General features: G+C 45.1%; 1 protein-coding gene across 2 annotated transcripts in view; it reads right to left on the reverse strand.

Annotated features, from left to right (window-relative positions):
• bahd1 (bromo adjacent homology domain containing 1) overlaps positions 1–17,159 on the reverse strand; it is an 83,706-nt gene that overhangs the window by 52,465 nt on the left and 14,082 nt on the right. The window contains exon 1 of one of the 2 annotated variants that reach the window (XM_034195287.1): positions 5,006–5,392. The exons of the other annotated variant lie outside the window; for it this stretch is intronic. The gene's annotated coding sequence lies outside the window, so the exon portion shown is untranslated. Of the gene's footprint in view, positions 1–5,005; positions 5,393–17,159 lie in introns of those variants that run through there. 2 annotated transcript variants of the gene reach the window in all.

Raw genomic sequence — 17,159 nt, forward strand, 5'->3', positions numbered from 1 at the left:
ACTGGTTCCCCTCAAGGCTGTGTTCTGAGCCCTCGACTGTACGCCCTGTACACCAATGACTGCTCTCCAACCCATCCAACAAACCACATCATAAAATATGCGGATGATACCACAGTAATTGGATTCATCTGTGACGGGGATGAGACAGCATACAGGGCCGAGGTGGAGGCACTGTCTCTCTGGTGCACAGAGAACAACCTGACCCTGAACGTTCATAAGGCAAAAGCACTCATCTTGGACTTCAGGAAGAACACATAGGGAACACAGACCACACCTGGACCTCCAAAATCAGGGCTCTGGTTAAGAAGGCTCAGCAGCGGCTGCACTTCCTGCGTGTCTTCACGATGAACAACCTGGACACAAAGCTACTGCTGGCCTTCTATCACTCCTCGGTGGGGAGCGTACTGACATACTGCCTGAGTGTGTGTGGTACATAGACTCCACTGCCAAGGACAGGAAGGTGGTGCAGAGGATCATAAACACTGCCCTAAAGACCACCAGCTGGCCTCTACATTGCCACATCCTGCTGCCTTAGGAAAACCAAGGCCATCACATGACACCCCGCACACCCTGCCTACCCTGTTTGACCTTTTGCCCTATGGGAGACACTACAGGTCAACACCAGCAAGCTGACAAACAGCTTCTTACCCTGGGCCATACGTACTGCAGAAACTCATGGATACACACTCACCCACAGACCTAGTCCCATAAACACCCCCCCACCACCAGCACTGGCTTCTGGGCCCCCAGTGTTCACAATCACTGCCATAAAAATGTTTACAGTCACTTTTTATGCTGTACTTTATTCATATATATATATATATATATATATATATATATGAATATAAAAAGATATAAGATGTCTTGTTTTTGTTGGTAGTCTACAGTAGCTTTACCGGAGCAGCACCAATTAGATGTGATGAGTACGACACAGCAAGTACAACAGCGAGTACAAAACTTGTTTAATGATCCATGTTCTGTTCAGGGCCCAGAATGTCATCAAATGAGTTTCAGCTTTGCAGTTCATCTCACATATACACGTGTTTGTCCAACTACATCAGGCACCCGAACCCTCGATGACAAGGTTTTGGCTCAGTAACTCATGTCAGGAGACATTTACTGAAGAAGGTGTGTATATTGTGAAGGGGGAGAAAAAGGTGATGTAGAAAGGAAAATAACACTGTAATACTTTATTGATCCTCTCTTTGCTGCTGCTTCTGCCTGGAAAGTCAGAGCTCAACATCGTGAACTGCCAAAGATGGAGAGAAGTGATGCGAAAAGAATTTACCCAAAATATCTACAGTCCTCTGAAGCTTGGAACGGAAAGCTTTTAGACAATAAGACAAGTTCACTCAACATAAAAAAACAACAACAACAACAACATATACAGCATTACTTGTTTAATTTGAAAAGTCAAGCAGTTGCACCTTTTTTGCACCAGGCAATAAATACCCGGGTGTGAGATGCTTTTATCTCTGTAACATTAACTCCTAATGTTGCGACATGATCAGATGGAAAGAGACACACAGAGTCTGTAAGGCTGCTTATGGGTGATATACACTCAGGTCCATAAGTATTTGGACCCTGCCCCATCCCACTCTACTTATTAGGTGAGCGGTTGCTAAGCAACTAATGCTTGAAACGTCTTTGAGTAAAGCCATCAATGGCATCAAAAATGGAACTGAGTGACATTAAAGCTGTCTTAACTTTATCACTGAACTTTGATCTTGACTATTCAATACTTTTATCGAGTTAGCAAACATCTGCCCTTAAATGTGTAGTATTTAGATACAGTAGATGGAAGGAAGGAACTGTGTGCAGATTAATGTGGGGGAGGTTGTGTGTATGTGTGGGGGTCTCGGGATTACTGTTACTAAGCAACAGGCCAGTTACAGGAGGACATACATACCCACATAATGCACACCCACAACTAACTTTTATATAGAAGATGAGATGCAGGTAAAGGCACCTTGACACTTGCACACAATCTTGCGTGTCAATGAGTAAACTCGTCATAAACCGTGTAAGTGTGTGCGGCTGCGTGCCACTGCGTGAAGAAAATTTTGAAATGTTCAAAATTTCTGACATACAATTTTGTGGCACTTGCGTGATCTAGTCATGAACATAGTGCAACCTATTCAAAAAGACTGTGTGTCAATGCGTGTCATTGCGTGCAGCACATCTGAACCTGAAATCAGATTATGAAGAAATGTTACATCTCTAAAAAAACATAACTTTACAGATACATTATCAAACTCATAAGAAGGAATGAAAATGCAATTGTTTTACCAATCCACTACTTTATATTATATATACCTATATATCTATATATTATAAATAATGACCTTTGAGACAAGATTCCAATGTGTTTTCCACCACACAGCACGCACGAGACAACCTGCAGCTGTCGATAATTTCTCTGTGATTCTGGGAGCAATGAAAGATGGTTTCATCAGCCAAGTTCTGAGTGCAAATGCCTCATCAACTATGAAGTGATGTGGCACAGGCTTTATTTTATATAGCGTGGTGTCAAGCGGGACACATTGGCATGACAAATTGCGCGGCAACGCAGGAATCAAATTCATGCAAGTGTCAAGCTGCCTTAAGACACTATGAGACTCATCAAAACATATGAATGGGATGAATTTGGCTTCAGTTAAGAGCACACAGTTTTCACTGTTATGCTGATGACATACAAAGTTACATGCCTTCAAATGGAGGTGCAATCCTTCATTTCACATATTTTGTGACTTTTTTGGCAGTGGTGAAAAAAAGTCATCCAATTTCCTACTTTTTAACTCAGAAGACTGACATCATGGTCACTGGTTATGCTCACCTTATATGCAGACAGGTGTGTGTCTTTCCAAACCATGTCTAATCAACCGATTTTACCCCAGATGGACTCCAATTAAGCTGTAGAAACATCTAAAGGATGATCAGTGGAAACAGCATGCACCCGAGCTCAATTATGAGCTTCATGGTGAAGGCTGTGAATACTTATGTACGAGTGATTCCTTAGTTTAATAAACTTGGGGAGAAAACTTTTTCAATTTGTCATTATGGAGTGTTGTGAGTAGAAATTTGAAGGGGAAAAATGAATGTACTCCACTTTGGAATAAGGCTGTAGCTCTGTGAAATTTGCCTCATCACCAGAATATCATAGCTGATGTTTTCTCACAGTGCAAGTGATCCACTTCATCCGAGTCTCCCTAGATAAGCATTTATTTGATGCAGTTATTCCAGTGGTCACCAAGGATCATTTGACAAGACCTTGCTGCAAAGACATCCAAGGTTAGCATTAAAGTCTCACAACCGCACAGTAAGACAGGAAGCACTCGGAACCTAAAGACTTGGACCTTCATTCTCCTGCAAAGATATTTGTGTCACCAAACATTTCTGTTCAACAACCTCATGACTGCATAAACTCTTCCCAGGTGTCTCCTCACCTCAGTGACCAAGGATCCAGAGACATGAATGTCAAGGTCTACATAAGTGGATCTCTCTAGAAGGTTAACGTATTCACCGCACACAGATACACTTGTGAATACAGAGTCCAGGAAGTCATCGAAAGCCTGGATCTTAGTCTGGATCCAGGACAATGACTAACACACACAAAGTTATGCTGCTTAAAAAAAAAGAAACACCATTAAGAAGATAACCTCCTTTACAAAAAGCAACACAACCAATTGGAGTAAAGAATGTAATTATTGAGCAGACACAGTGAAGGTGCAAAAGAACGAATGAATGAATTTATTCAGCACACACAGACTCAAAATAGCAAAGAAAACAATCCAACAATGCACCCATGTGCCTGAAAGGGTGTAGGCAGAAGATAAAGCTTATAAACGCCCACCCGTTTAACCAAAAAAATAAAAATACACATATATCCATGATAACAAATACAAAATATAAATTGATCACTGAATTAAAATTTCAAAACACAAACATGCAAAAGCTGGTGAAAGTCAGTGTTCCATAGATTGTGCAAATCTTTGGTTGAGCAGGAGAGGCGGTGATTTCAAGGTTAAAGCTGTTGGCTTTTGATCAGCGAATCGTTTGAACAAATCTGTTAGACTGGCGAAAAAAAAAATCACGAGGAACACTTGGGCAAGGTCCTTAAACCAAAAACTGTTCTCAGTGTGCAGTTGAGCGCCTTGTATGGCAGCATGCTGACATCAGTGTGTAAATGTGAGGCATCACTGTAAAGCGCTTTGAGCTACTGATTCAGACGGAGGGGGAGGGGAGCTAGAAAATGCAGTAGAGGTGGACGATACTGGGAATTTTGGTATTGATCCAATACCAAGTAAATGCAGGCCCAGTATCGCTGATATCGATACCGATACCCATACTTTTTCATATTTAAGCTTCATAGCTCCAAAAGACCTAGGATAGAATTTCACCAAACATTGTACGTGACAACAAAATACTTCAACATTTTTGTTTAAAAAAATATCACTCAACACAACTTAAAACAAAATCTCCTGAGGTCGAGGGCTGACAAACCACAATACAAGGGTGCGCTGCTCTGCTGCTCTGTGTTGTGTGACACAGAGCAGCGCTGCTCTTACAGAGAGTCGACTTTGATGAATCTGAGTGAAACTTGAGTATCTTTTTACACAAGGATCGTTCAATATCAATACCAGCGTTGGTATCGATATTAGGATCGATCCACCCACCTCTTAAATGCAGTTCATTTTAGTAAAGTGGTGTTAACTGTACACAGCTTCAGTAGAAGTAGTTCAAAACTGACTCAGAGAGAAAACCACGTGTTGGGTAGTAAAGCGTTATTACTGAGCTACAGTGTGGAGATGATGGTTCGGCACTACAGAGCAGACGCATGACAGCAAGTGTAATTAACCGTCTTCAACGACACGAGGCACGAAGCCAGACCACATGACTGGGACAGAGAGAGAGAGAAAATAAATACATGAAAAAGACAAAGCAAGTCAGACAGCGTGAATTTAACACGTCAAATCTCATCAAGCAGAAAACCTTCAAACTTTACATCAAAACCAGGAGGGCAGAAGCCTCCTGGTTTTCTTCGCTCCACGTCTCCTCAACCAGACGTCTGATGGCGAGTGAGAAGGAGGCGGGAGAAAAATGAAGACGGGAGGAGTGTGAGACAGAGTGATGGATGGAAATAGCGGAGAAAACGGGGAGACGGTGACAGCGATTGCCATCATCGTCGTGAACAACGACCGTCGCTGTGCTCTCATCCCAGCTGAGGACGGAGGGAGGAGGCGGCCGCCACCTGCCAGAGCTTCAGTCATGCTTTTAGCATCTGCCAAACTGAAGGCCGCGCGGTGCCATGTGCTTTTCACTCAAGCAGCCTGACGTTCGTCACTCACAGGGAGCGCTTCTGTTCTGTTCGGCCTGTGCCAAAGACGGCTTAATGCCCCTGTCCCCTCCCCTTCCTGCTCCGAGCAAACAATCCCAGTGTGTCCGATTAGCCGGCGAGACCCCAACCTCCACATCCACTGCAGCTGTGGGCCGGCCGACAGCTGAGGCCGGACCGTGGGCCTCCGCGCTCCTTCTCCACCAATCCTGCCTCTTCTTCTGTTACCACGATACAGACCTGTAATTTTCACAGTTGTGTCTCGGGCGTTGTGCCAGGATGAGTCAGGGAAAGAGAAACCGAGAGAGAGAGAGAGAGAGAGAGAGAGAGAGAGAGAGAGAAAAGCGGCTAATGGCTTTTAGAGGACTACAGGATACAGCGCAGCTTTTCACTGCTCGATCAAACCAGACAAACATCACGATCTCACAGCTGAAATCCACAGTGTAAATCATACACACCCACTTACAGAAATATCTGGCTGTTTGACATTTTCTGCCACAGCTCACTGGGCTTAAAAGCAAATCATGAAAACCACGACGTGAAGTGACTGATGCTGCCCGACGTAACGATTCTCAAAAATCTCTGTGAAACGGCAGAGAAGGCGCGCTCCAGGTGTGTGCACATTTCCACAGAGGGTGACGATGTCGTGGCACAGCGACGGCCCACTGACTTACTATCGGACATAGTTCATCTTTCACCTTTGCAGGGTGGGTGCATTGGTACACTGTTAAGCCAAACACTTCTTTGTAATACAATAATTAAGTTAATGTAACTCAAAATTTTAAAAAGTTATAGTCACTGTTTTTCATTAATTAAACTAACTCAAAAATGAATTGCTGTCATAACAGCTCAGTTCCTTTAAGTGCATTTAAAGTTTTGGGGCATTTAAGTGTTGGTGATGTATTTCCAGTGCATTCCATTCACTCATTTTAATTGAGTTTATGCAACAGAGGCCAGCAGGTGTCGCTGTGCAGATCTAGTTAGTAAATCTCACTCCCAACAGCTCAAAAGGATTCTCTGGTCACAAGGTCAGAGCCCTGGGTTTTAGCCTTCTGGTTAGAGTCCGACTTCCATGCCAGAGCTCGTGAGTTCGCATCCCGAGGGGAGCGAATGGGCGGAGTCATAACAACAACGCAGAGTGCAGCCGCTACATTTATACCATTATGACAAACTGCAAGTTCTGTTCATGGGCTACCATTTAATATTTTATACATAAACTATATTTACATACGTTTATTTAACTATAAATTGTTAAGTTACTAAAACTAACAATTAAATTTTTGAAAATTATTTTATTTAAGTTGGCAAACTCCAATGGTTTAAGGCAATCGGTTTCCTCAAATGGTTTGAGTTCAACTAACTCATTATGGGTGTCGGAAAAAAAATCAATTCACGTCTGAATTGCAATTCTTATTTATTACGATTCTGAATCGATCCAAAACGCAAAATAAGGTAAAGGAAAAATTATACCAAAACACAGAAATCTAGTTCTGTGTGGAACATAGGCCTTTATGTGAGAAACATATCAGATTTATTTGGAAAGAAACTTGTGGAGCATTTTCCGCCATGTTGTATTATTTTACTTGAGAAAACAGCCAGCAGATGTCACTGTGCATCTCTACTCTGATTGGCTGTTGCTGTGTGCTTCCCAGCATGCCTCACGCAACTCTGGGAAGCTCCTACATCATCTACAACGTCACTATCATAGACTGTATGGGTCGCCACCAAGGTCAAGGTAGACTAAGGCCGTCTGTTCATTTGAAATGATCCCCTTCAGGGGAACTTTTTATTATTTTTTGTAGACAATATGGATTTTGATCATACTGGTAATGTGATGAACGCCCTATTTAAAGCCTAATAAATAAAATTATAATGGTGCCAAATAAAATTCTTTTCATGACTTACGAGGTCTATTAGAAAAGTATCCAACCTTATTATTTTTTTCAAAAACCATATGGATTTGAATCACGTGTGATTACATCAGACATGCTTGAACCCTCGTGGGCATGCAAGAGTTTTTTCACGCCTGTCGGTTACGTCATTCGCCTGTGGGCAGTCTTTGAGTGAGGAGTCGCCCACCCTCTCGTCGTTTTTTCATTGTTTAGGAATGGCTCAGAGACTGCTGCTTTGTTTGAGCACAACTGAGTGGACACCATTCGATAAATTCAGCTGGTTTTCGGTAAAAATTTTAACGGCTGATGAGAGATTTTGGTCTGGTAGTGTCGCCGTAAGGACGGCCCACAGCGCCTGACGGCGATCTGCGCTTCGAGGCGGCAGCGTCTCACCGTTTCAAGTTGAAAACTTCCACATTTCAGGCTCTGTTGACCCAGTAAGTCGTCAGAGAACAGAGAACTTTCAGAAGAAGTTGGCATGAGGAGTTTATTTGGACATTCCATTGTTAACGGACATTTTGTAATGAAAGAACGTGCGGGCAGAGTCGCATGTCGGGCCGAACCCGACCGCGGGGGGTCGCGACAGGAAAAACACCTCCATTGGAAACCTTAACGGGCAAGTTGGAACATGCCCAAGCTGTTAAACAATTTCTCAGTTACTCACTTGTTGAAAGCCATCAAAAGCCGCCTGAATTTTACAAATGGTTTTCAACACGGAGGTGTTTTTCCTGTCGCGGCGCACACAGATTCGCCGAGTCGTCACGGAAATGACTCGGCGAATTTGCGCGCACGTCTTTCATTAAAAAAATGTCCTTAAACAGTGGAATGTCCGCATAAAGTCCTCATGCCGGCCTCTTCTGAATCTTCTCTGTTCTCTCACGACGTCCTGGGTGAATTAAGCCTTAAATTAGGATGATTTCAGCTCAAAACAGGCCGACGACGGCGCCTGGAAGCGCTGTACGACGTCCCGTTCCGTGGGAAGTCCTTACAGCGACAGAAACACCCATAATCTCTCATCAGCCGTTAAACTTTTCACCGAAAACCAGCTTAATTTCTCGAATAGTGTCCACTCGGATATTCCTCACAGGTCCAGAAAAAATTCTGATAAAGCAACGCGCACCGTCTCGAGCAGCGTGTGAAACAAAGGAATTCAGCCGAGAGGGCGGGACCACATCTCACTCAAGGCCTGCCCACAGGGAAATGACGTCACCGACACGCGTGAAAAAACTCACGCATGCGCACGAGGGTTCAAGCATGATTGGCGTAATCGCACGTCATTCAAATCCATATAGTTAAAAAAAATAAATAAAAGGGTCGGTTTATTATCTAATAGCCCTCGTAGATCTTAAAAATCTCAAAGACCATATGCTTTTAAAGTACAAATAAGGAGATAAATATGCAGTTGTTTCCAAATGTGGCATTTGGATATTGATGACATGAACAGTCAATACAAAATTCAAAAATATGTTCCTGTCAGTGAACCAAGGTCTTATTTGGAAAAGAACAAATCCTACATACACAGGCTCAGAGGCCCATTAGTGCAGGTGCTTATACCTGGATTCAGTTGTGTGAAGCAGATGAGACACGTGTCCGACACAAATTACTTCCCCAGAAAAGCCTGCTTGCCATTTACAGCTGAGTGGATCTGGACGATGCACAGCAACTGTCCTGCCCAAAGACAGGGTGCACATCATGAACCAGTCATCAATTTTGACCCAATTGGGATCACTTAAGGGGACTAAGTGACCCAAGTGGCCCTTACAGTCCAGCCTCAGTGCACCATGGCCTACACAAAAATGTATGATCGCCATCTCAGAGTGATAGCTGCAGCCAGGTAGGTGTCAATGAAGGGTGACACCGGGGTTAAAATTTAAAAATGCTCCAATCATGTTTAAAAATATACCACATTATTTGTCTGATCATAACGATTCCAAAAAGGTATAGTTTGGACTATCTATGACTGAATGTTATGAAGTTATGGGGTAAAAACAGCAAAAATTGTGACAAAGGTCAATTTCAGTTTGTACAGGGGTCAAAAGTTAAAGTTGCTTCAATTTCAGTAAAAAAATGATGCAAATGACTGGTTGAAATAAAAGGATTAATAAATGAAATAATTTTGACTGTGTTGAATGTTTGGTCTCCAGTAAAGGTCAAACAAGGTCAATGTATATTGGATTCTGTGATATAGGACATGTGTTACCCCGTAACGTGATAACTAAGTGTGACAAATGGTAAAAACTATTTCTTTGCAGTTTTTACCCCATAACTCCATAGATTTCAGTCATAATTAGTCCAAACTATACTTTTTTAGAATCGTTATGATCAGATAAATAACTCTGTATATGTCTCAATACGATTGGTGCATTTTTAAATTTTGACCTCTGTGTAATTCTTCATTCATCGACACATAACCTGAGCAATTACATAAATGTTTTCTTGTCATCATCATGATCTCACTTACACGTTATGACAAATAATCAGCTGATTGATTCACAGTAGTAACCTTTGGATCACCTCTTTACTCTGCTATTTTTGGAGGTATTCTGGAAAATGTATTTTTATGACAATTCTGACCTCTCTCCAGTGTGACTGTAACATCACTCATACCATGTGATGACCAATTATTTTCTGATGGACATAAGTGTCACATCATCTCTCTGGCCCTACCAGTAGCGGTGATATTGCAGAAAATGTACTTTTTTGGACTATAATTTTGACAACCTTGACCATTACCTTTGACTGATCTACTCAAAATGTTAATCCTCTGGAGACACTCACCCAAGGAATATTCAGGTCAAGGTTTGTGGAAATCTGCACATTCGTGATTCATCCATCCATCCATCCAACCATCCATCCATTTTCTTCCGCTTTATCCGGAGTCGGGTCGCGGGGGCAGCAGCTCAAGCAAAGCCACCCAGACCTCCCGATCCACACACACCTCCCCCAGATCCTCCGGGGGAACCCCAAGGCGTTCCCAAGCCAGCCGAGAGATGTTGTCCCTCCAGCGTGTCCTGGGTCTTCCCCGGGGCCTCCTCCCAATGGGACGTGCCCAGAACACCTCTCCAGCGAGGCGTCCAGGGGGCATCCGGAAAAGATGCCCGAGCCACCTCAGCTGGCTCCTTTCGACGTGGAGGAGCAGCGGCTCGACTCCGAGCTCCTCCTGAGTGACTGAGCTCCTCACCCTATCTCTAAGGGAGCGCCCAGCCACCCTGCGGAGGAAATTCATCTCGGCCGCTTGTACTCGCGATCTCGTTCTTTCGGTCATGAGCCAAATCTCATGACCATAGGTGAGGATCGGAACGTAGATCGATTGGTAAATCGAGAGCTTTGCCCCCCTACTCAGCTCTCTCTTCACCACGACGGTCCGATACAGCGACCGCATCACTGCAGATGCTGCACCGATCTGTCTATCGATCTCACGCTCCATCCGTCCCTCACTCGTGAACAAGACTCCGAGATACTTAAACTCCTCCACTTGAGGCAAAGACACTCCACCGACCTGAAGAGGGCAAAGCACCTTTTTCGGTCAAGAACCATGGCCTCGGATTTGGAGGTGCTGATTTTCATCCCGGACGCTTCACACTTGGCTGCAAACCACTCCAGTGCACACTAAAGGTCCTGATTTGATGAAGCCAACAGAACCACATCATCCGCAAACAGCAGAGACCAGATTCTGTGGTTCCAAAACCAGACCCCCTCTACACCCTGGCTACGCCTAGAAATTCTGTCCATAAAAATAATGAACAGAACCGGTGACAAAGGGCAGCCCTGGCGGAGGCCAACGTGCACTGGAAACAGGTTTGACTTATTACCGACAATGCGAACCAAGCTCCTGCTGCGGTCGTACAGGGACCGGATAGCCCTTAGCAAAGGACCCCGGACCCCGTACTCCCGGAACACCCCCCACAGGATGCCCCGAGGGACACGGCTGAACGCCTTCTCCAGATCCACAAAACACATGTGGACTGGTGGTTGGCTCTCACTGCGGTATTGCATCACTTCCTGTTCCGGAGCACAGCGGTGTTTTGCTGTATCTGTTAGCTGTTTAAAATGCACAGTTAGATTGATCTAGATAACGACTTGTTTCACAGTGTAATCTTCACGTGCCTTAACTAAAGCACTCCCTCTGCTGAATCACCTCTAAATTATTTACACATTATTCACTTCGTGTGTTTTTAGGAATCCGCTAGCTTAGCGCAGCTACTAGCTCTTAGCCGGTTTAGCATGGCGGCTTCTCCTGTCTCTTCCGCACTTTTCTGCTCTGGGTGTGAAATGTTTAGTTATTCCTCGGCCTCCTTTAGCAGTAATGGTACTTGTAATAAGTGTAGCTTATTCGTAGCTTTGGAGGCCAGGCTGGGCGAATTGGAGACTCGGCTCTGCACCTTGGAAAATCCTACAGCTGGCCAGGCCCCTGTAGTTGGTGCGGACCAAGGTAGCTTAGCTGCCGTTAGTTCCCCTCTGGCAGATCCCGAGCAGCCAGGAAAGCAGGCCGACTGGGTGACTGTGAGGAGGAAGCATAGCCCTAAACAGAAGCCCCGTGTACACTGCCAACCCGTTCACATTTCTAACCATTTTTCCCCACTCGGCGACACACCCGCCGAGGATCAAACTCTGGTTATTGGCGACTCTGTTTTGAGAAATGTGAAGTTAGCGACACCAGCAACCATAGTCAATTGTCTTCCGGGGGCCAGAGCAGGCAACATTAAAGGAAATTTGAAACTGCTGGCTAAGGCTAAGCGTAAATTTGGTAAGATTGTAATTCACGTCGGCAGTAATGACACCCGGTTACGCCAATCGGAGGTCACTAAAATTAACATTGAATCGGTGTGTAACTTTGCAAAAAACAATGTCGGACTCTGTAGTTTTCTCTGGGCCCCTCCCCAATCGGACCGGGAGTGACATGTTTAGCCGCATGTTCTCCTTGAATTGCTGGCTGTCTGAGTGGTGTCCAAAAAATGAGGTGGGCTTCATAGATAATTGGCAAAGCTTCTGGGGAAAACCTGGTCTTGTTAGGAGAGACGGCATCCATCCCACTTTGGATGGAGCAGCTCTCATTTCTAGAAATCTGGCCAATTTTCTTAAATCCTCCAAACCGTGACTATCCAGGGTTGGGACCAGGAAGCAGAATTGTAGTCTTACACACCTCTCTGCAGCTTCTATCCCCCTGCCATCCCCTCATTACCCCATCCCCGTAGAGACGGTGCCTGCTCCCAGACCACCAATAACCAGCAAAAATCTATTTAAGCATAAAAATTCAAAAAGAAAAAATAATATAGCACCTTCAACTGCACCACAGACTAAAACAGTTAAATGTGGTCTATTAAACATTAGGTCTCTCTCTTCTAAGTCCCTGTTAGTAAATGATATAATAATTGATCAACATATTGATTTATTCTGCCTTACAGAAACCTGGTTACAGCAGGATGAATATGTTAGTTTAAATGAGTCAACACCCCCGAGTCACACTAACTGCCAGAATGCTCGTAGCACGGGCCGAGGAGGAGGATTAGCAGCAATCTTCCATTCCAGCTTATTAATTAATCAAAAACCCAGACAGAGCTTCAGAGTGATAGCTGCAGCCAGAGGACACACACCAATTAGCTAAACTGTAGGATTGTCTTACAGACATAAAGACATGGATGACCTCTAATTTCCTGCTTTTAAACTCAGATAAAACTGAAGTTATTGTACTTGGCCCCACAAATCTTAGAAACATGGTGTCTAACCAGATCCTTACTCTGGATGGCATTACCCTGACTTCTAGTAATACTGTGAGAAATCTTGGAGTCATTTTTGATCAGGATATGTCATTCAATGCGCATATTAAACAAATATGTAGGACTGCTTTTTTGCGTTTATGCAATATCTCTAAAATTAGAAAGGTCTTGTCTCAGAGTGATGCTGAAAAACTAATTCATGCATTTATTTCCTCTAGGCTGGACTCATTGGATTCATTATTATCAGGTTGTCCTAAAAGTTCCCTGAAAAGCCTTCAGTTAATTCAAAATGCTGCAGCTAGAGTACTGACGGGGACTAGAAGGAGAGAGCATATCTCACCCATATTGGCCTCTCTTCATTGGCTTCCTGTTAATTCTAGAATAGAATTTAAAATTCTTCTTCTTACTTACAAGGTTTTGAATAATCAGGTCCCATCTTATCTTAGGGACCTCATAGTACCATATCACCCCAATAGAGCGCTTCGCTCTCAGACTGCAGGCTTACTTGTAGTTCCTAGGGTTTGTAAGAGTAGAATGGGAGGCAGAGCCTTCAGCTTTCAGGCTCCTCTCCTGTGGAACCAGCTCCACATTCAGATCAGGGAGACAGACACCCTCTCTACTTTTAAGATTAGGCTTAAAACTTTCCTTTTTGCTAAAGCTTAGGGCTGGATCAGGTGACCCTGAACCATCCCTTAGTTATGCTGCTATAGACTTAGACTGCTGGGGGGTTCCCATGATGCACTGAGTGTTTCTTTCTCTTTTTGCTCTGTATGCACCACTCTGCATTTAATCATTAGTGATTGATCTCTGCACCCCTCCACAGCATGTCTTTTTCTTGATTCTCTCCCTCAGCCCCAACCAGTCCCAGCAGAAGACTGCCCCTCCCTGAGCCTGGTTCTGCTGGAGGTTTCTTCCTGTTAAAAGGGAGTTTTTCCTTCCCACTGTCGCCAAGTGCTTGCTCACAGGGGGTCGTTTTGACCGTTGGGTTTTTTCCGTAATTATTGTATGGCCTTACCTTACAATATAAAGCGCCTTGGGGCAACTGTTTGTTGTGATTTGGCGCTATATAAATAAAATTGATTTGATTTGATTTGACTGGTTGGGTGAGCTCCCCGAACCCTCAAGCACCCGATGGAGCGTGTAGAGCTGGTCCAGTGTGCCGCGACCAGGACGAAAACCACACTGCTCCTCCTGAATCCGAGGTTCGCCCATCGGTCAAATTCTCCTGTCCAGTACTCTGGAATAGACCTTACCGGGGAGGCTGAGGAGTGTGATCCCCCTATAGTTGGAGCACACCCTCCGGTCCCCCTTCTTAAACAGAGGGACCACCACCCCGGTCTGCCAATCCAGATCGCCACGCGATGTTGCAGAGGCATGTTAGCCAAGACAGTCCAACAACATCCAGAGACTTAAGGTACTCAGGACGGATTTCATCCACCCCAGGAGCCTTGCCACTGAGGAGCTTTCTAACCACTTCGGTGAGTTCAGCCTGGGTAATGGATGAGTCCGCCTCTGAGTCCCCAGTCTCTGCTTCCTCCTCGGAAGACGTGACGATGGGATTGAAGTATTCCTCGAAGTATTCCTTCCACCGTCCGACAACATCCCCAGTAAGGGTCAACAGCTCCCCACCCGCACCATAAACAGTGCTGGTGGAGAGCTGCTTCAGCCTCCTGAGGTGTCGGACGGTTTGCCAGAATCTCTTCGAGGCCGACCGATAGTCCTCCTCCATGGCCTCCTCGAACTCCTCCCAGACCCGAGTTTTTGCCTCTGCAACCACACGGGCTGCAGCACGCTTGGCCTGCCAGTACCTGTCAGCTGCCTCCGGGGTCCCACCTACCAACAAAGATAAGTAGGACTCCTTCTTCAGCTTGACGCCATCCCTTACTTCCGGCGTCCACCACCGGGTTCGGGAATTGACGCCGCGAAAGACACCAGAGACCTTGTGACTACAGCTATGAGCGGCTGCATCGACAATGGAGGTGGAGAACATGGTCCACTTGGACTCACTGTCGCCGCCCATGTGGGTGTTGAAATCCCCCAGGAGAACAATGGAATCCCCAGTCGGAGCGCTATCTAGTAACCCTCCCAAGGACTCCAAGAAGGTCGGGTACTCTGCACTGCTGCTCCACCCGTAGGCCGAGACAACGGTGAGAGACCTGTCCCCGACCTGAAGGCGTAGGGACGCGGCCCTCTCGTTCACTGGAGTGAACTCCAACACATGGCGACTGAGCTGGGGAGCAATAAGCAATGCGACCCCAGCTCTCCGCCTCTCCCCGTGGGCCACGCCAGAAAAATGAAGCGTCCAGCCCCTCTCCAGGAGTTGGGTACCAGAGCCCAAGCTGTGCGTGGAGGTGAGCCTGACTATCTCTAGTTGGTATCTCTCAACCTCCCGCACAAGCTCAGGCTCCTCCCCCCCCCAGCGAGGTGACATTCCACATCCCACAGCCAGGGGCTGTGAGCATGGACTGGGCCACCGGGCCACCCGCCCTCGACCCGCCACCCAATCCTCTCTGCACCCAACCCCCATGGCCCCCTCTGCAGGTGGTGAACCCACAGGAGGGTGGGCCCATGTTGCTCTTTTGGGCTGGGCTAAGGCCTGACCACCAGGCGCTCGCGCGCGAGCCCCAACCCCAGGCCTGGCTCCAGGGTGGGGCCCCGGCTCCGCCATACCGGGCGACGTCTCGATCCTTGATTTTTTACTGGTCATGGAGGTTCTGAACTGCCCTTAGTTTGACCCATCACCTAGGACCTGTTTGCCTTGGGAGACCCTACAAGGGGCACAAAGTCCCCGACAACATAGCTCCTAGGATCATCCAGGTACGCAAACTCCCCCACCACGATAAGGTGGCAGCCAGAGGGGGAGGTGATTCATACATTTTAGTTTATTTTATTTATTTTGTTTGTTTGTTTGTTTGTTTTTTTGTACACAGACACATGAATATGTTACTGTGTGTCACCACTGGTGTGCAGGGAATTAATTGTTAAAGAAGAAAAGAAAAACAACAACAACAAAAAAACCTTGCACAGGTCTGGAGAACTTAAAGACTGATGGAAAGAGATGAACAGCTCATAATTTGAAACCCGCCACCTCATCACCCATGTTATGGTGTTGCCATGTATGGCTGAATAAGGAATTAATGAAGTGACAGCAGCAACAGGAAAAAAAAATTCTTTAGTGTTCAGGCCTGTATCAGTTGCACCCACTCAGCCAAAAAGCTTCAAAACCTATTCACACTGCAGACGGACAATGACACACAATATTCTGTAAAAAAAAGCCGTGACTAACCGTCTATTTTACAGAAGCTTAGCTCTGCAGCTATCTGTACTCCCCTATTGCATGTGATATAACACAAATAACTTTAACTCAAGTTTTGCTGTGCAGTAAAACAGGATGGCATTTCAGACAACTCCTGACAATTTGTCCAAAAGTGACATGTCCTAACAGTACACTAAGAATGACTGGATGAAGGAGGGTATTGTAGCCGTAAGCAGAAAGAAACGTGAGGTTGACGACGTCCATACGCTGTTCCACATGTGGAAAGTACGGTGAGGCGGTAGGTTAATGTTTTATTAAACTGGCAGTTTGCCACATACAAACAGCAACCAACACAATGAAGCTGAAGGTTCTACAATGGCCAAATTAATAACCTGACTTCGTTGCTGGTCACCAGATTGCAGTCTAAATCAAAGTTAAACATCTGGACATAAGTTACTACAAGAGCCACCCTCAGTTGCTGGCAGATGAAGCCCATGTGGGAAGTGCCAAAACATGCACTTGCTGCAAAAGGACAGTCAATCAACATTGAAGCCCATGTTAAAATGTGCAATATACAGTTAGAAATAAACTATATTTCTAGCCCCTAGTACAAAAGGAAGGTTTTTGGTCTCTGTACCTCGTTTCCTCCTTCATGACAACTACATAGAGGTGAATTTTACAGTAGTAAAAGGTTTTGAGCATATTTCTTATTGTTACATGGGAAACAAGGTACCAGTAGATTTTCAGTAGATTCTCACAAATCAACAAGACCAAGCATTCATGATATGCACACTCTTAAGGCTATGAAATTGGGCTATTAGTAAAAAAAAAAAAGTAGAAAAGGGGGTGTTCATCACAAAGCACTACTATTATTCTGAACACTACTGTATATAGCTCCCTAGATTTTGTAATTTTACGCAATAACGTAGGAGTGCAGTCACTTTGAACAACAGCTAATG

The sequence above is a fragment of the Thalassophryne amazonica genome, chromosome 19, assembly GCF_902500255.1.
Source record: "Thalassophryne amazonica chromosome 19, fThaAma1.1, whole genome shotgun sequence".
Lineage (NCBI taxonomy): Eukaryota > Metazoa > Chordata > Actinopteri > Batrachoidiformes > Batrachoididae > Thalassophryne > Thalassophryne amazonica.